Below are 20,483 nucleotides of genomic sequence, written 5' to 3'. Positions count from 1 at the left end.
CACATTTAACTCCATTTGCCACTTCTCAGCCCAGTTCTGCAACTTATTTATGTTCCTCTGTCACCCACAACATCCTTCGGCACTATCCATAACTCTGTCTATCTTTGTGTCATCTGCAAATTTACTAACTCATTCATCTACATCCACTTCCAGATCATTTATAAAAATGACAAACAGCAGTGGCCCCAAAACAGATCCTTGCAGCACACCACTGGTAACTGAGCTTCAGGATGAGCACTTCACATCAACCACCACCTTCTTTCAGCTAGCCAATTTCTGATCTAAACCATTAAATCACCTTCAATCCTGAAACTCCTTATTTTGTGCAACAGTCTACCATGTGGAACCTTATCAAACCCCTTACTGAAGTCCATGTACACCACATCAACCACCTTACCGTCATCCACCTGTTTTGTCGCCTTCTTGAAGAACTCAATAAGATTAGTGAGGCGCAACCTACTCTTCATAAAACCATGTTGACTATCCCTAATCAAATTATTATTTTCCAAATGACTATAAATCCTATCTCTTATAACCTTTTCCAACAGCTTACCCACAACTGAAGTCAGGTTCACTGGCCTATATGTACCAGGGTTGTCCTGACACCCCTTCTTAAACAAGAGAACAATATTTGCTATCCTCCGGTCTTCTGGCACTACTCCTGTTGACAATGATGTCATAAAGATTGAAAACAAAGGCTCTGCAAGTTTCTCCCGAGCTTCCCAGAGAATCTGAGGATGAATCCCATCTGGCCCTAGGGTTTTATCTATTTCCAGATCTTCCAAACTTGCTAAAACCTCCTCTTTGTCAAACTCAATCTCATCTAATCTTGTTGCCTGTAACTCCGTAAGCTCACTAACATTGCCCTTTTCCTATGTGAATATTGATGAAAAGTATTCATTAAGTGCTTCCCTATATCCTCAGGTTCCACACACAACTTTGCACTACTACCTTTGATTGGCCCTAATCTTACACTAGTTATTCTTTTATTCCTGATATACCTATAGAAGGCCTTAGGGTTTTCCTTGATCCTATCCGCCAACAACTTCTCACATCTCCTCCTGGCTCTTCTTAGCCCTCTCTTTAGATCTTTTTTGGCTAACTTATAACTCTCCAACCCCCTAACTGTGCTTTCATGCCTTGTCCTCACATAAGCCACCTTCTTCCTCTTGACAAGAGCTTCAACTTCTTTTGTAAACCATGGCTGCCTCTCTCGACAACTACCTCCCTGCCTGATAGGTTTGTACTTATCAAAGACCCACAGTAGCTGTTCCTTGAATAAACTCCATACTTCGAGAGTGTCCATCCTTTGCAGTTTCTTTCCTAAATCTGCATCCTAAATCTTGCCTAATCACATCATAATTGCTTTTCCCCCAGTTATACATCTTTCCCTGCAGTATACACCTTTCCCTGTCTATTGCTATTGTAAACATAACCGAATTATGGTCACTATCGCCAAAGTGCTCACCTCCCTCCAAACCTAACACCTGGTCGGGTTCATTCCCCATTTTGTCCTATTTCTCATGCTACACAAAACACCAACGGTTGACAGTAACAATGTTACTTGTTCTAAATATTCCATTACTGTCATTGTGAAGTTAGTCACTGCTAAGGTTGGGTTAACTGCCCTGCTGTTCTCCCGTCTGATGGGAAATGCACCTACCAGCCATTACCACCTCCCCACAGCAGCAGGTGGATGATGATTCACATGCTATCACAACGTATTGTTTCATTTCAGAGTTTCAGAACACTATGCCATCCTACTGACTGAATCAGCTCTTAGTCAGTTCAGAAATTACTTTACAAACCTAATAGCATTATGTATAAAAATCACTGGCAATCCAATAGTCTTTTTCATAGTGCATTGCTGCAAGTGCACTTGCTTTAGTCAGAAAGTAATGAAACTTTAAGTTATAGCTAAATTGGATTGATGCACACTGACTCAGGTGGATGCTGCCCTGCAAGGCATTTGTATCAGTAAAGAGAAGCCAGTTATATCAACCACTCTTTATTTTCTTTACCAGTCAACCTTTTTATACAAACTCAGAGCTTTGCTAAAACATGTACTACTTTTTCAGATTAATTGATAATTTCAGGTATCATCCTTCTTAAAAATGTTGGACATAAATTGTGCTTCCAATTAAACCTGTTGGACTATAACCTGGTGTTGTGTGATTTATAAATTGTGCTGACATCCTTCACAATCTTATCCCAATCAAACCTGACCAACAAGTTAAGGTATTCTCTAAGCAATGAAATGTTGTAAAATAGGTTGCATTTGAAACAGAAAATCTGGGATAGTTAGGAATACAAATTAATTAACCATGAACTGGCTTAAAACAGCCAACTTTAACTTATAACAGTTATTTAACTGGTACGGTGATTTTACATAATTACATTACTCTTTTATAAAATGATGTATGAATGACCTGCTGTAACACTGAAGCACCAATATTCATTATTGTACAACTTGAGATTGAACATTATAATTCATCATTATAGTATTTTGCATTTTCTGAATATATTAACTAGAGCACAAGTACCTATTTTGCTTAACATTGCATTATATTTCCTTCTTTAAGCTTCTGGCAAAATTCTATATGTTAAGAAATCATTGCTGGAACTAGACATTAAACGCATGTGGAAAATGCTAAATTGTGGTATCAGTCTAGAGACAAAACATCTTTCTGATTTGATGTTCAATAGAGCACCCATCTTCTCCTTCAAATGGATGGAACAAATTCCTTGCTATGTAACTTGAAAGTCGGCAGGGGAATCTCCCAGTATCTTAATCAATACTTATCCTTCAACCACTACCAGTGAAACAGATTGTCTCATAATTATCACATTGCTGTTTGTGGGATATTGCCAAGTGGTATTTTAATGTTTAATGTCGAGTTTTGTACATCACAACAGTGACATTTCAGAAAACCTACTTTGTCGTGTAAATTTAATAAATTTAGCATGTCCTGAGCTTGTGAAAAGAGCCATACAAATGCATGATTTTCTTTCTTTGTAAAGCAGAGATAATGAATTGAGCCAAGAAAAGAGGAGGATCTCGAGAATTAAACCTCAAAACAAATATGTTTTTTTAATGCTGAACATGGATACTATTTTTGAAATATTTTAAATATACAGTGATAATAATGATAAATCTGTTAAAGCCAGTGTCAAAAGAATAAGAAAACAATTCATAGAAATAAAAAGTATTTTCCTTGAAGGGTTTTGTATAAGCATATTATTTTTAATTGGGTCATTCTCCTTTTCTGAAGGTTTGTCACTATTTCTAAATTTGGTTTTTTTTAAAGCATAAGTGAACACAAAGTACAAGCTCTTCATAGAGATTATGGGACCATGTTCAGAGATGATGAAAAAGTTCCACTTGTTTTCACACCTTAAAAAAATGGGATAGATCAAATGTCTTACAGTAATTCAACCAAATTTGAGATGTTACAAGGGCCTGTCTAAACTGATGTATTGTCAGTCAAGTCTCATTAAAACAATGAACATTTTTGTCAAAATATTCTTTTCCAAGTTAGTATGGATTATCCAAATTTCCCTTATTCCAATTTCAGCACAGGGAAACTAACCAAATGCCATTTAAATTAAAACTGAGATATATATGAAGCAGTCTGAATTTGTCCATAATGAGATAATACAGATCACTGCATCACTGTTATTGTTGCCATCAGTTCTTAGAAAAGAGAATGTTTGTTCTAAACGCATTCCTGCCATCCATTTTTCCAAGCCCTGGAGAACTGCTTTCGTATTCAGACCCTCCACTTCATTAAGTTTGTTTCCTTTCAGTAGGTACCAGGATTTTCTTGAAATGATCAGCATCAGATATTAGCCTGAAGGAACTGGCAGTACCAAGTTATTGGCATGCATGCCAAATATTAAATATTGCATTCCCACATCATTCCATATGGGGGCATGCCTCCCTAGAATTTACTTTTGAGAGGAATACAAATGTGCATTTCATAATACTTTAGAGATATAGATAATAGAAAAGTTAAAAATGTTATATTATATCTTACGTAATTGATAAATGTGTTCACTTAAGAATTCAGAAAGTGCATAAGAGCAGTCTTGCTATCATAAACTAAGCATTGGAACTATCCAGACATTAGTGAAATGAATTAGTGAATATTGTCAAGGATTGTACAGAAAATGCAATTAGGTACAATCTGATTGGATTAATGTTGGGAGTATCCTGTGAAAGTTAATGACTGTATACAGAAAAAGACTAACAGCAAGGAAAGACTTTAGTCGCAGTCTATACAGAAAAAGGATGGTTTCCTTCAGTAGGTTAACGGGAACAGTTTCAGCTGGCTTGCTTTCATTGTTGCTGAAGCAACAAACAAGGAAAAACATCCTTTTTGGCACCGTATTCTTTGCCTGCTGCACAGCAAGTATACCAATGTAATGGGATCAAGTCCAAAAATGACTTGATCTGCTGTCTGCATTTTCCTTTAAATTGAGAAATGTAGATAAGAGGCCAGGAGCCAGGGGCCAGAGCTTATTATTCAGTATACCACTAGGGTTAAAAAGACAAGGTAAATCGAGAATTATTCACTACGTGCTGCCAAGTTTGGGATTGGAAAGCCTGAAATTTTGTAAGAGGAGTTAACAGTTTCTATCGTTTTGATCATGTAAAAAATGAAATAAGAATATGAAACTGTTTGATGAGCCTTTTGGAAAATAATATTACATTAATGATGGCCATGTTAAGCTTATCCAAATATTTATCCTCTACTACCCCTCCCCTGAAAATGGTGGCTCGGACTGGAGCATTGAAAATGAATTAGGAAAGACTCTTTGCTGTCCTCCAAGTGACAACGATACAAACACAATCCCAAAAGAGATTAACCCCAATAGGGATTAACTGATTGAAGTTAGGGTAGGTCAGCCTAACCAGCAACCCTTTCATAAACTAAAGATATTGGTACTAATTCTAACATCATTATTGTTGCTACTCCATGGATGAGACAAGATGCTACAGATTGTAAATTATTGAATTTTCCTGGCCTGCACAGCTCATTAGATAGGTCTGCTGACCAATCAAGACAGTTGACCAATAGGCTTGATTCCAAAAAAGTGGGAAAGAAAAAGCATTCAATTTTATATTTCAGACATGGTGAAGAAAATAGAAACAAGTTCAGTGATCATCGCAATATCTATAAAACAGAAAGACAACTATTACTATGAATAGTGAAGTTGATATTTAAAGATTAAAAAAAAGTCACCTTTTAAATGATGAGTTTGTTGTTGTAGTCTGCCTTGGTAATTGAGGGAGGTTTTAATAACGGATATGAAAAATATTCAAGTATTGAAAGTCATTGGCATTACCAAGAGAGTGAAGTTGCTAAGATGAGTAGTGGGAACTGGGCAACATGACAGAAAAAAAAACTAGTTCTCATTGGAGAGATTTAACAATGTAGGTGATGTGGTATATTGAGTTGTCACCATTGAGTCAGAAGGTTGTGCACAGATTTGAGAATGAAGATCTAGGATAAGCCCGACTGCAATACTGAATGTATGCTGCACCATCAGAGATGACATCCTTCAGATGACAAGTTAAATCGATGTCTCATTATCTCTCTCAGGTGAACATAAAAGATCCTATGGCACCATTTCAGAACAGGAGAACTACCATAGGTATCCTGGCCAATATTTATCCCTCAATGTGTATTATTAAAATGTGGAATAACTTTGCCAGTGTAACATAGTGCATGTCTAATGTGCTTTAAAGTGGTGTTTCATGATGTTTTGCCATATTTGCAGCTCTGTTGTTTATCTCTGAGATCTTATCTCTTTTAGTAATGTCTAATAGTTTGATGGATATATAAAAATGAAAGTTGGAGAAATATATAGAGATACATATTAGACAAGTAGCAGTGAAAGGAAGGGTTCTTTTCCATAGAATTATGAGCATAAGCAATAAGCTCTCTGTTTGACCTGCATTAGTTAAAATTGTCCAGTTTAAGTATTGCAAATGCATTATCATTTGAGAAACAGGTCTCACTTTGGAATAGCACTTAAAATTTTGTTAGTGAGTCAGCACCCCCTGAGCATCACTCCTAAATTTGATGGAAGTTTTAAAACATTTGCATGAGAAGTAAAATTAGTTGACTCACTAAAACCCACTTTAAAATATCACACAGTCATGCTGACCATAGATTTGTTTGCAATGTTCCTGGTAACTTTCCCTCTGTTTTCTATTGCAATGCTTCATTTCTATGTAGTGCCCTTCATGAGGAAGACAAAAAGAAAAACCTACAAATTTGATCATGATTGTCAGAAATTCTATCATGTGACTGAACAACTAGATATTTGACCAAGGGTTTGACAATCTCTCGTTATCTCAGAAGCACTTTTTACTAACTCAATTAATTACAAGTAGTTGTTGTGACATCCAAATAGCACACTAACATAATACATTTAAGGGAAGCATTAATAGCTGTAGCTTAGAGTACGGTTTGTAGAGCTCTAGGGATACTAAGCCGGACACTGCAAGCTTGCATTGTCCTTAATAACCACATTTGTGAAATGGATAGCTACTGCCTCCTTAGTAACAAATTACCAGAGTCATCAATCAGCTACAAATATATTGTTTGTAGATTGACTACTTGTCTTACTCTACTGTGCTATTGAGCCACAGCTTGCCGTTCTTACAAAAGCAATGTTGGCATAGTTCCTATGATTTTATGCATGACTCATTGGCGACATATATTGAACATAAAATTTCTATCATTGTAAAATTAAATGATAGCTTGTTAAAGAAACTGCGATGAGATGATTTTTAAAGAAAATAAATGTGTTTTGGCAATTTATTTTTGTCTTTTTCAGTCTCCTCGCAAGTAGGTACTGTTCCTTGACTGAAAGCAATGGCAGAAAGACAATCTGCTAAGAGTCTATGCCAATGCCATTTGCCACCCATTGAGAAATGGGCATGAATGGTCCCTTTGCTCTCTTTGTGCATTTGGGTTTTTTCGGGGGAGGGGGAGTACAGGAGTGAGTTGAGGAGAGGACAAACAGCACAGAGTGATCTGGTGCTCAAATAGCTAAGGGACATCAGGATGTTATTTGCACTATCTAGAATATTTCCATCACGTTCATGCTCACAGTCTGAAAGAGACTGCTACATTTGAGTTAACTGATGCTAAATTAAGGACAGTTTGATTTCTTCAGATTCAGTCATGAGATGTTAGTGTCACTGATGAAGGCATCAGTGACTGCACTCAGAAGGTGGTAGTGAGCCACATTCTTGAACCACTACAACCTGTGTGTTAAAGTGTCTCCTAAGTGCTATTAGATAGGGAGTTCTCACCCATCAAAAATTAAGTTGAGATTATCAAGCCTATTTGAGACCCTTTACCTAACTTAGCCAAAGAGCTGACATATTTAACCCTTTGATCAGGCTTCAAAGAAAAAAAATTGGTTTAGAACAAGTACCAAATCAGGCCCAAAGAGAAGCAATTAATTCCAGTAGTCTACTTAATCAATGTTACCTCTGCCAGAGAAATGCCTTGCCTACACTAAAACTACCTTCTATTGCATTTCCTAACACAGTAAGCATAAAAGAACATGATAAATAAATCACTTAAAGTCATTTAGCACTAGTGGGATTTTGCATGCTGTGTTCTGAGGTTGGAATTTTGGGTTTCAGGCTTGTGTGTTGAATCTCTGTGTGCATTTGATTTTACCAAACAAAATTTGAGGCCACAACAGAAGAATTCATGGCTTCATTGAGATTTTCAAATCTAATCATGAAATCTTCAATATTCAACTTTAAATTAGGTTTCACTCAGAGTATAACAAACCCATCAAAACTGAATTAATAGGAGTCCTGCCAACTTGCCTTTTCTGGGGAACACTTCTTTTACTTCTTGAATTTTTTTCAATTTTTGATTAGATTAGATTCCTTACAGTGTGGAAACAGGCCCTTCAGCCCAACCAGTCCACACCAACTCTCCGAAGAGTAACCCACCCAGACCCATTTCCCTCGGAATAATTGACCTAACACTATGGGGAAATTTGGTATGGCCAATTCACCTAACCTGCCCATCTTTGGACTGTGGGAGGAAACCGGAGCACCCGGAGGAAACTCACGCCGACACAGGGAGAATGTGCAAACTCCACATTTCAATTGCCTTTTGGAATATTTTGGCCTATGTGCTATAGGATGTTGTTGGGTGGTCTTCCATTTTGATATTTTCCTTCTTAATTAGTATTGTGTCCATTAAACTTGGATGGTAATTACTTTAGCATTTTAGTGAGAGGAGAACAGGTATTGTTTGGAGCTTCTCACATATCATACAGATGAATTGATGAATTGATGAAAAAGAATTAATAAGGGGCCAAGGTAAACAATAATGTCCAAGTTGTTTCAGACACAGTCACCACTACTTTAGGAGCTAGACTTAAGTACATCAACAGAGACCTGCCCTTGCTATCTTCACTGCACAGGTCAGATTATCAGGGAGTTCTGTTTTTAGCTGAACAAAGATATGCAAACAACACTTGAATCAGAGTCAGCTGTTCTCATCTCAATGAAGGTTACAATAACATGAAATGTTCATGACAATGGATCATTCCACATCATCCCAGAGAACATCTTCCACATTAGACCATCTGCATTGCATGTGGATAAAGGTGACTGTCATGGTTACAGAGGATACAATCATCATAATTTTCCATATAAAAATGGAACATCTCCTAAACATAATATTCAGTGAGGAGGATTGTCAGGGGATAGAGCAGGATATAAATCAGTTGGAGGTATGGGCAAAAAAATGGCAGGTGGAGTTTAATCTGGACAAATGTGAGGTGATGCATTTTGGAAGGTCAAGTGTAGGTGGAAATCATACAGTGAGTGGCAGAACCCTTGTTCTGTATTGGTATGCAGAGGAATCTGGGTGTGCAGGTCCACAGATCACTGAAGGTGGCAGCACAGGTAGATATTGTAGTAAAAATGACCTATGCCATGCTTGCCTTCATTGTAAGGGGCATTGAGTATAAGGATAGGTACATTATGCTGCAGCTTTGTAAAACTTCAGTTAGGCCACACTTGGAATATTGCATACAGTTCTGATTACCAGACTACAAGAAGGATGTGGATACTTTGGATAGAGTACAGAAAAGATTCACCAAGATGGGTGAAACCCAAACTGGGTTTGTTCTCACTGGATCACAGCAGGCTGATGGGTGACCTGATAGAAGTTTAGAAAATTGTGAATGGCATAGATAGAAAGGAAAATATAAGGCTTTTTTCCAGGGTGAGAGGTTAATTAGTAGGGGTAGAGTTTAAAAGACATATGCAAGGCAAAGATGCGAGGGGAGGAGTTTAAAAGAGATCAGCGAGTCAAATTTTTCACACAAAGGGTGGTAAGTGCCTGGAACACGGTACCAGGGAGGTGGTGGAAACAGACACAATAACAGCATTCAAGAAGCACCTGGACAAAAGAGGGATACAGATCCTGTAAGTGAAGACAGTTTTAGTACGGAAGGGCAAAATATGTTAGTGCAGGCTTGGAGGGCTGAAGGACCTGTTTCCTGTGCTGTATTGTTCTTTACATTTAGTGGTGGTTTTCCTTACTATTATGCCTGCAACAAATCTCTTAGTTCCCTCACTTACTCTCATCATCCCACCTCCTAAACCACTAACCTCGCATAGCCTCTGCATTGGCTATTCACTAACCTGTGACCTTTGTTCACCTCCACCTGCATTAACAGCTAGACTACCCATTTTCATTTCACTCAATCCCTCACTTTCTCTCATTCCAGGAAAAGACAGCTCACAATAAGGCAGAAACGGGTGAAGATATGCCTGACATTCAGCCTCTACAAGAATGAAGCCTGAAAGAAAGAAAGATCAACTAGGAGAAAGTGAGGACTGCAGATGCTGGAGACTAAAGTTGAAAAGTGTGGTGCTGGAAAAGCGCAACAGGCCAGGCAGCATCTGAGGAGCAGGAGAATCGACGTTTCGGGCATAAGTCCTTCTTCAGGAATCATTCCTGAAGAAGGGCTTATGCCCGAAACGTCGATTCACCTGCTCTTCGGATGCTGCCTGGCCTGCTGCGTTTTTCCAGCACCACACTTTTCAAAAATGAAGCCTGGACCTTGCAGTACGACAAGACTAAGACCACTTCAGGGAGGATGCCAAGCCATCCATTTCCTTCCAATCGAATAAGCACCTATTCTTCATTCACTGCATCTCTCACATTAACTCCACAGTCTGTGTCATTTCTCAACATCTAGCTTATTCAGTATGTTTAGCAAGATAGAAAGCTAATTATTAATGAGATGAGATGTGGCATTAATAGGGTGCTTAACAAGCTACAGTCCCCCTTAATTAACAACTTGCTGTTGCCTAGTGAGAAACTCACCAAACTACTCAGCAAAAGCTTTATGGTACAGTGCCTCTACCTCTAGGCCAAAAGATGCAGGTTCAAGTCTCACCTGTTCCAGAGGAGTGTAAGAACATCTCTGAATTGTTTGATTGGATAATAACCATAAGATGGAGTGAGATACTCCCATTAGTTGAGAATAGGGCTCTGATTCTCCTACAAATAGGGGCAACACAGTAGTTAGGGACCCATGTTTAATTCCAGCTTCCGAATGGAGTTTGCATATTCTCAGTGTCTGTGTGGGTGTCCTCCAGGTACTCCGGTTTTCTCCCACAGTTCTAAGCAGTGCGGGTTAGGCTAAATGGCCATCGTGGTAAAAACAATGACTTGCAGATGCTGGAAACCAGATTCTGGATTAGTGGTGCTGGAAGAGCACAGCAGTTCATGCAGCATCTGAGGAGCAGTAAAATTGATGTTTCGGGCAAAAGCCCTTCATCAGGAATAAAGGCAGAGAGCCTGAAGTGTGGACCTGGGAGTTGCAGGGGGAGAGGGACTCCCTGAGATTCTTGTAGAGAGAGGAGGAAAACTTCTTCAAGGCAGGCATCCTTGCAAGAGGATTCGCAGTAGGGTTAAAATCAACTAGGTAAAAACAATGACTGCAAATGCTGGAAACCAGATTCTAGATTAGTGATGCTGGAAGAGCACAGCAGTTCAGGCAGCATTCCAGGAGCAGTAAAAGGGATGTGTAGGTTAGGTGCATTATCAAGTCATAGAGTCATAGAGATTAACAGCATGGAAACAGACCCTTCAGTCCAGCCTGTCCATGCCAACCAGATATCCCAACCCACTCTCATCCCACCTGCCAGCACCGGCCCATATCCCTCCAAACCCTTCCTATTCATATACCCATCCAAATGCCTCTTAAATGTTGCAATTGTACCAGCCTCCACCACATCCTCTGGCAGCTCATTCCATACACGTACCACCCTCTGTGTGAAAACGTTGCCCCTCTAGTTCTGGGCTCCCCGACCCCAGGGAAAAGACTTTGTCTATTGATCCCATCCATGCACCTCATAATTTTGTAAACCTCTATAAGCTCACCTCTCAGCCTCCGACGCTCCAGGGAAAACAGCCCCAGCCTGTTCAGCCTCTCCCTGTAGCTCAAATCCTCCAACCCTGGCAACATCCTTGTAAATCTTTTCTGAACCCTTTCAAGTTTCACAACATCTTTCCAATAGGAAGGGGACCAGAATTGTACGCAATATTCTAACAGTGGCCTAACCAATGTCCTGTACAGCCGCAACATGACCTCCCAACTCCTGTACTCAATACTCTGATCAATAAAGGAAAGCATACCAAATGCCTTCTTCACTATCCTATCTACGTACGACTCCACATTCAAGGAGCTATGAACCTACACTCCAAGGTCTCTTTGTTCAGGACCTTACCATTGAGTGTATAAGTCCTGCTAAGATTTGCTTTCCCAAAATGCAGCACCTCACATTTATCTGAATTAATCTCCATCTGCCACTTCTCAACAAATCTGGACCCATCTGGTCCAGATCCTGTTGTAATCTGAGGTAACCCTCTTCACTGTCCACTACACCTCCAATTTTGGTGTCATTGGTATCCAAGATGGAGGGTAGGAAAAATTTCTGACTGTAAGAGCTGCTCCTTTTTTTTAGGTATTTTAGGGGTTGGAGGTGATTTCCTCGAATTCCAGGAGCAATAATTACTGTTTTATATGCTGTTGCATTGTTTTGAAACTTTGGGGAAAAAAAGTCAAAACAACAGCAGTTTTAAAAGGGAGAAGAGCAGGCAAAGGAAGCACATGGTGAGGACAGTGCAGGAGAGAGAGAGAGAACGAAACTGACACCACAGTGTACCTGCACAGTTACTGCCTTTGCTGTTTGAATTTGTGTATCGCTGGACACTGGAATGCGTCTGGGAAAATTAACAAACTGTGAAATTCACAACTAATCTTGGAGGAACTGTTGGGTGAAGCTCATAGCATAAAATCAGATAAGTTAATTGCTGTTTTAAGTCTGTCCAAGAGAAAGGCTGTATTAGTGAGTACAGTGGGTTCTTTCTTGATTATATGTTTTTGGAGATAAGTCTCTTGATTAAACTTAAAATATAAGTCATTAGCTATTAATTTAACCTGGGGTAATGTTTGTAGAGGAATACAACGGTATTATTTTCTGGGTCTGTAGATTGTGAAGGAGCAAAAATAGCCTTTGCAGTGATATGTACTTCTTGTCAGATGTGGGAGTTTAAAGAGAGTTTAAGAGTCACTGCGGATTATATCTGCCACAAATGGTGTTGGATGCGAATCTTATCAGATTGAGTGTATCAAAAAAAAAGCATTAGTCAGGGGAAATGTAGATATTAGGGAAGAGGAATGGTTCCGGGTAGATACCTTCAGAGGGTCGGTGTGGACTTGTTGGGCCAAATGGCCTGTTTTCACATTGTAGGGATTCTATGATTCCATGATCTATGAAATCACACTGATTAGAGCCCTCTGAGATTTCTTTCTAAATGATCTGGAAGTTTCCAAGTTGCATTGTTATCATTCTTGGTGAAGCTCACAAGAATCTGAGGAGTGCAGTGTAATCATTGCAGTCAGGTATAAGAGGGAGTTGAATTACAGCTTTGAATGTATTAGCTCCCTCCTTTCAGCTCTAAAAGGGTAATTCTCAATTGATTCATTTCACACAGTAAGAACTCTCGCTCTTCAGTGCTGAAGAGAATATTGTTATCCATTCACATTTGCTGTACCATGGTGAGCAACAGTCCACTTTACTATTACAATCACAACTTCCCATTTTGTGGCAGGCTGTAGCTCTTAAATAGTCATGCCCTTATTGATTTAAGCCAAATATCCGTCAAGCCAAGTTCTTTGAATATATATTTAAAACAGGGAACCTCAGGCAAGCTTTAATAATCATGAACCGCAACTCTTCTCTTTGCTTGTATTTCAGTTGTAGATCTGCTTTCATATTAGACCAGAATAGCTCTATTTGTTTTTAGAAAATCTTACGTACTTTTTTTTGGAATTATAGAATTGTTAATATCATCAATTGGTAAAACTGATCCCCTTCAAAGATTTGCAACAAATCTACGGTCAGCATAACGGCTGGAACTTGCTTAATGCTGTTTTCTTTGAAACATTCCTGAGATGAGCCAGTATTTATTGCCTGTCCCTAGTTGCTCTTGAGATCGCAGTGATGAGCTGCCTTTCTGAAGGGCTGCAGTCCATGTACTGGAGGTAAATCCACAATGCAGCTTGGGAAGGAGTTCCAGGATTTTGACCCAGTGACATTGGAGGAATGGCTATACATTTCCAAGTCAGGTCAATAAGTGGATTAGAGAGGAACTTGCAGTTGATGGTGTGGGAAAAGGAGCATTTTCTGGTATGTAACCTAGTTCCACACATAACTGATGTATATTATGGTTGTCCAGATTCCAACAAGTTCAAACACTTTAGCCATATAGACTGATTAAAATAATGTTATTGAAACTTCTCAAGTCTTACAGATTTCTGGAGTAGTACGTTCCATTTCTGTAAGCCTATGTGGTAACCTTTTTAAAAACAACTCAGGTATTAAACCGTGGCCTTCTTTAGGACATTTGCAATGACTCTATTATCAGGTGAAAGTGAGGACTGCTGATGCTGGAGATTCCTGATGAAGGTCTTTTGTCAGAAACTTTGATTCTCCTGCTACTTGGATGTTGCCTGACCTGCTGGGCTCAAGGACTCTATATTCTCTAGTGTGGGGAGCAATGCTCAAGACAATGTTCCATATCAAATGCCTAACATAAGCCTCAGTCTTTCCAAGCATATAAATACTAACCACATGGACCCTTCCTAAAAGTGAAATAGCATAATAGAAAAAAAGTAATGCAGTGGAATTTTACAGCATTATGCAGCAGCCATGTTTTCAGGGGGGACACAAAATAAATTGGACAGATAACCCACCATCTCCCTGCCCAGTTCCATAACACAGGAAGGAAGCATGAGGCAAGATCAAACTGTTTGAGGCTCTTAATTACCTGATTAAATGGCAATTAAAAGCCTGAATGTGTTTCCACTGCCATAACACACTGAACAGTGGAAGATGGGAGAATGTGAGAAGGTGTGTTTTTCCACCAAAGGTGCTGAAAGATCAGAGCAGAAGTAGTGGTGCCTCCTTCAGAGATTCCCTGTGCAAATCAGAGCAACCCCCTTTCTGCCTCCCTGCCTGGCCTCCAAAACACCCCAGACCCACTTTGTGGTGATGCCAATACACTGTGGGATTTAAGCAGTTCCAGCAGTGCCAACCATTGAGGTTTGGCTCTGCTGGGACTACCAGAGGTCATGGCTAGTAAATGTAATATTGTGGTAGGACAACTCTTCTTAAAGTTGGTTGGTTTGGGACCAACTTTTCTTTGGAGTGGGGGATAATATGCCTCCACACCCACCATTCTCAGAGCCCATGGAATATTGGTTAAAAGCTTGCTTTGAGATCAATGACCATAAACAATTCCAAATGAAAGTTAGACAGAATGGGACACAATTGAATCCAAAACAAAGCAGGTGAACATCTTTGTGACATGAGATGAATGTCAGAAGAGGTGTTCTCTCTGAAGCTCAGGAAACTCCTCTTTCGATGGAAATGCATCATGCCTAGTCAGGGGTCTGTGGACACAAAGCTCTCTATTGTACATGTGAGACCTTGGCTCAGATTTGAAAAAACAGATTTAAGGAATGTGGCAAACTCTGATTAGCCAAGAGTATCGTGTATCGAGTAGATGGTACAAGATTTCAGGCCACATTTATTCCATGTCCATGCCAAACTCTTTCACAAGCTTCGAGTACTGTCATTGTATTTCAAACAGAGCACACGGTCAAGGTGCAATATACAATTGAAAGCCTTGTCATACACACATCTTCAAGCGCTTCACACATCAAAGCATTGTAATGCAATCTGGTAGCATGACGCATAGCCATTTACTGACATTATACATTACACTGAAAGCAAATATCTGTAAACAAGATAAGAAAGTATCCACTTAATAGCAAATCACATCAAAAATAATTTAATAGAACAAACACTGAACAAAAATGTTTGGCAATTTGAAATATCTATTTGTGGAGAGATGTAGTTCTGTTTCTCAGGTGGAACACTTCAGCATGACAAACAGAAATGTGAAAGAAATAAAACTGTTGGGTACCATGATTCCAACAGTGGAACTTACAAAAAGGGCACATACTAAAATACCACAGCTAGGGCAGTTAGCTCTGCCAACTGTACAATAGGTCTGTATACGTATGCATGGTTGAAACTCTTGTTAATTATCTTCACTGCCAAAAATAAACTGATTAAGTCATCAAGGCAGATTGGATACCTTGCAGTATTTGTCAGCCAGAGATGAGTAAGCAATCCGTTGGGTCAACTTCTCTAATTATTTCTTGCCTCAAGAAATACAGTTGCTCTTCCAATGTTGAAAGTTTCTACCTGTGAGAGATTTGATCATTCCGATGATGAAATTTTCTTTTCTCTAAAATACCCTCAAGGAATGACCAGCCTTAAGGAATAATTTTAGAATTAAACTATTGACTGTTAGAGAAGCAGCAGGGTGGCTCAGTGGTTTGCACTGCTGCCTCACAGCGCCAGGGACCCAGGTTCAGTTCTGGCCTTGGATGACTGTGCAGTTTGTATATTGTCTGCCTGGGTTTTCTCTGGGTGTTTCAGTTTCCTCACACCATCCAAACAGGAGGGGGGAATGGCATTTTGGATAAGAGGTAGCATTACCCCTGTACTTTGGGAGGATATTCCTAGGAATGCAACCAGGGAAGCTATTTGGGTGGATCTGAGAAATAAGAAAAGCATAATCACCTCATTGGGATTGTATTATAGACCCCCCCCTAATAGTCCATGGGAAAATGAGAAACAAATTTGTAAGGAGATTTCAGTTATCTGTAAGATAAGGGTGGTTATGGTAGGGGATTTTAACTTCCCAAACATAGTCTAGGACTGCCATAGTGTTAATGGTTTAGGTGATGAGGAATTTGTTAAGTGTGTACAAAAAGATTTTCTGATTCAGTATGTGGATGTATCCTTTTGAGAAGGTGCAAAATTTGACCTACTCTTGGGAAATAAGGCAGTGCATGTGACTGAGGTGTCAGTGGGAAAGCACTTTGGGGCCAGCAACCATAATTCTACTAGTTTTAAAATGGTCATGGAAAAGGATAGACCAGCCCTTAAAGTTGAAGTTCTAATTTAGAGGAAAGCTAATCTTGATTATATTAGGCAAGAATTTTCAAAAGCTGACTGGGGGCAGAAGTTTGAAGGTGAAGGGATAGCTGGAAAATGGGAAGCCATCAGAAATAACAAGAGTCCAGAGACAGTATATTCCTATCAGAGTGAAAGGAAAGGCTGGTAGGTGTATGGAATACTGGATGACTGGAGAAATTGAGGGTTGGTTAAGAAAAAGAAGGAAACAGAAGTCAGTTATAGACAGGACAGATCAAGTGAATCCTTAAAAGAGTATAAAGGCATCAGGAGTAAGAGGGAAATCAGGAGGACCAAAAGCTTTGACAAATAGAGTTAAGGAGAATCTAAAGGGTTTTTTAAAAATACATTAAGGACAAAAGAAAAACTAGGGAGAGAATATGGCCCCTCAAAGATCAGCAAGGCGGCCTTTGTGTGGAGCCACAGGAAATGGGGGAGATAATAAACGAGTTTTTTGCATCAATGTTTACTGTGGAGAAGACATGGAAGATATAGAATGTAGGAAATAGATGGTGACATCTTGAAAAATGTCCATATTACAGAGGAGGAAGTGCTGCATGTCTTGAAAAGCATTAAGGTGGATAAATCCCCAGGTCCAGATCAGGTGTACCCTAGAACTCTGTGGGAAGCTAGAGAAGTGAATTAATGCAAGATGCTGCATTTTGGGAAGGCAAATCTTAGCAGGATTTATACACTTAATGGTAAGATCCTAGGGAGTGTTGCTGAACAAAGAGACCTAGGAGTGCACGTTCATAGCTCATTGAAAGTAGAGTCACAGGTAGATAGGATAGTGAAGAATGTGTTTGGTATGCTTTACTTTACTGATCAGAGCATTGAGTACAGGTGTTGGGAGGTTGTAAGTTACTGGCACATGGTGTAGGTGTGGGATTTATGCAACCCTGTAATGTACAACAACATTTTATAAACCTCTATAAGGTCACCCCTCAGCCTCCGATGCTCCAGGGAAAACAGCCCCAGTCTATTCAATCTCTCATTACAGCTCAAATCCTCCAACCTTGGCAATATCCTTGTAAATCTTTTCTGAACCCTTTCAGGTTTCACAACATCCTTCTGATAGGAAGGAGACCCGAATTTCATGCAATATTCCAAAAGTAGCCCTAATCAATGTCCTGTACAGCCGCAACATGACCTCCTAACTCCTGTACACAATACTCTGACCAATAAAAGCAAGCATATCAAACACCTTCTTCACTATCCTATCTACTTTCAAGGAGCTATGAACCTGCACTCCAAGGTCTCTTTGTTCAGCAACACACCCTAGGACTTTACCATTAGCAAGCTAAAATTTGTTTTCCCAAAATGCAGCACCTTGCATTGATCTGAATTAAACTCCATCTGCCACTCTTCAGCCCATTGGTCCATCTGATCAAGATCCTGTTGTAATCTGACATAACCTTCTTCGCTGTCCACTACATCTCCAATTTTAGTGTCATCTGCAAACTTACTAACTGTACCTCTTAAGCTCACATCCAAATCATTTACGTAAATGACGAAAAGTAGTGGACCCAGCACCAATCTTGTGGCACTCCACTGGTCACAGGCCACTAGTCTGAAAAACAATCCTCCACCACCACCCTCTGTCTTTTACCTTTGAGCCAGTTCTGTATCCATATGGCTTGTTCTCCCTGTATTCCATGAGATCTAACCTTGCTAACCAGCCTCCCATGGGGAACTTTCTTGAACACCTTACTGAAAGTTCATGTAGATCATATCTACTGCTCTGCCCTCATCAATTCTCTTTGTTACTTCTTCAAAAAATTCAACCAAGTTTGTGAGACATGATTTCCCACGCAAGAGGCCATGTTGACTATCCCTAATCAGTCCTTACCTTTCCAAATACATGTACATCCCATCCCTCAGGATTCTCTCCAACAACTTCTACACTACCGATGTCAGGCTCACTGGTCTATAGTTTCCTGGCTTGTCCTTACCACCCTTCTTAAATGGTGGCACCATGTTAGCCAACCTCTAGTTCTCCGGCACCTCACCTGTGACTATCATATCTAGCCTTTTTCTGATGACTGCTGACAACCATGATAAGCTGCCTGGTTTTGTGTTTATTCTAAACAATGAAGCCACACATAAATACTTAATGTGAACCTTTAAGAGCTCGCTGAGGGGCAAAGAACAAAAAGGCAAGTCAGCGGTGTTGTGAGCCCGTTAAGTAGATGCAATATGAGTGCGCTCTGAGAGCAAGTGAGGAGCCTTGAAGTGCACCCTGATCCAATCCACAAGATGTATTTGCATTCCTGAGTGCAAAATGTCCTGGCAGCAGTGCTACAATGAAAGGTGCGAGTACACCTCAAAGTGCAGCATTGTATTGGAAATGGGTTAGAGATGTGCCATGATGATACAAGCTTTGTCTTTTGAGCGTGCATTGAGGTGCTGGTGGCTGGTGGCTATGGATAATGAGCCAGACTGGCAAGTTAGAGATGCCAGGTAACCAGTCTTACTTACACATCAGGAATTGTAACCATCCAGTTTCTGTCCATTGAGTTGGAGAAAGCAAAGTTACACATTAAGAAGGGGAGATTAACTAATAATGAGATATTAATCCAGGCAAATGAATGCAAATATGTTTGTACCTGGTCACTTGCAAAACTGCCATATCACTGTTCAATTCTTGGCTGGGAAATGGGCCTTTTTGCTATGGATACTGATAATCTTGCTGCAGATCTCACACTACTTTCCAACTTTCTCACTAAGGCCCTTGCCTATCAGTGGTAGGAAAGATTTCACCTCAGTCCAATCAGCTAATTGTTTGTTTATAATTTTAATGTATAACTTGGAGCATGATGGCGCCGGATACTGTCGACTCCTTGCGAGCTTCTGCATGCAGGTCTAAGTTTCCTATTTCCTACAATCGTTCTACACTTTTTAAACTTAATAGCATACTTTTAAAAATTATGAATAATTCTGTTTTATCTAAACTCACAGGTCTGAAGCTCTTCCGTTTCTCAAAGCCAGCTTCCTGGATGAAGGCAGCAAACCACATGGTGCCCACGACCCATCCAACCACCCAGGAAGAAGGCCAGGCCAGCCGGAGGCAGCCTAAGCAAGCCCCAGGCTTAGGGCCTGCTGGAAAATTGGAGGGACCTGAGAGACCTGCCCCATGAAGCAGAACCAAAATGAAATGCTCCCAGCCCCATAAGACACCTGCCTGACATGAGGTCCATCCCACCCTGGCAATGTTTTTCTACAACCTCTACCACTGGGGAGAAGGTACTGATGCCTGAACACATGCACCAATTGGTTTTAGTAACCGTTTCTACCCTACTGTTGTTAGAATGCTGAGTGGACTCACAAACTCTTAACATTAGCCTGTACCTGTGTTTTTGTTTTTGCCTCTGTTCACCTTTTATTTACTATCTATGCTACTTAACTCTGTTATCTGCCTGTATTGATCGCAAGACAAAGCTTTCCACTGTGCCTCAGTACACGTGACAATAAATTCAATTCAATTCAATTCAATTCAATGTTTCTGGTGGAATTAACTTTTCATAATTTACGAATAATTCAGATTATTTCAGATATACCTTTGAATCTGTGTGAGATTATTCTGTCCCTGAGTCTTATTTGTGACTTTAGGAGGTAACACTCTTACTTGATCCATTTTGTCACTGATGATAGTGATTGCAGAATCATGTTAGACCAATTGTAACTTCTGGCAATCTAAAGATTGTACTCATTACTCTAGAATTTCACATTCTAAACTTAATTGACTAAAAGTCTGTCAATTTTAGCCTTGAATATACTTAACAACTCAACCTCTCCATCACTCTGTGATAAAGAATTCCATCGATTGACTACCCTCAGAGAAAATATTCGTCCTCATCTT

The 20,483-nt window shown here is 39.8% G+C and overlaps 1 long non-coding RNA gene across 1 annotated transcript in view; it reads left to right on the top strand.

The window, feature by feature from the left end:
* The window catches only part of LOC132821509 (uncharacterized), a 55,407-nt gene extending 35,325 nt beyond the window's left edge, over positions 1–20,082 (top strand). Inside the window, exons 3-4 of the long non-coding RNA XR_009645324.1 lie at positions 9,787–9,888; positions 19,583–20,082. This is a non-coding gene — a long non-coding RNA (uncharacterized LOC132821509). The remainder of the gene's footprint in view (positions 1–9,786; positions 9,889–19,582) is intronic.
* The last annotated feature ends 401 nt before the right edge of the window (positions 20,083–20,483 follow it).

Source organism: Hemiscyllium ocellatum, chromosome 13, assembly GCF_020745735.1.
Source record: "Hemiscyllium ocellatum isolate sHemOce1 chromosome 13, sHemOce1.pat.X.cur, whole genome shotgun sequence".
NCBI lineage: Eukaryota > Metazoa > Chordata > Chondrichthyes > Orectolobiformes > Hemiscylliidae > Hemiscyllium > Hemiscyllium ocellatum.
Note: the sequence above shows the minus strand (reverse complement) of the source record. Positions and strands in the feature narration are given on the sequence as shown.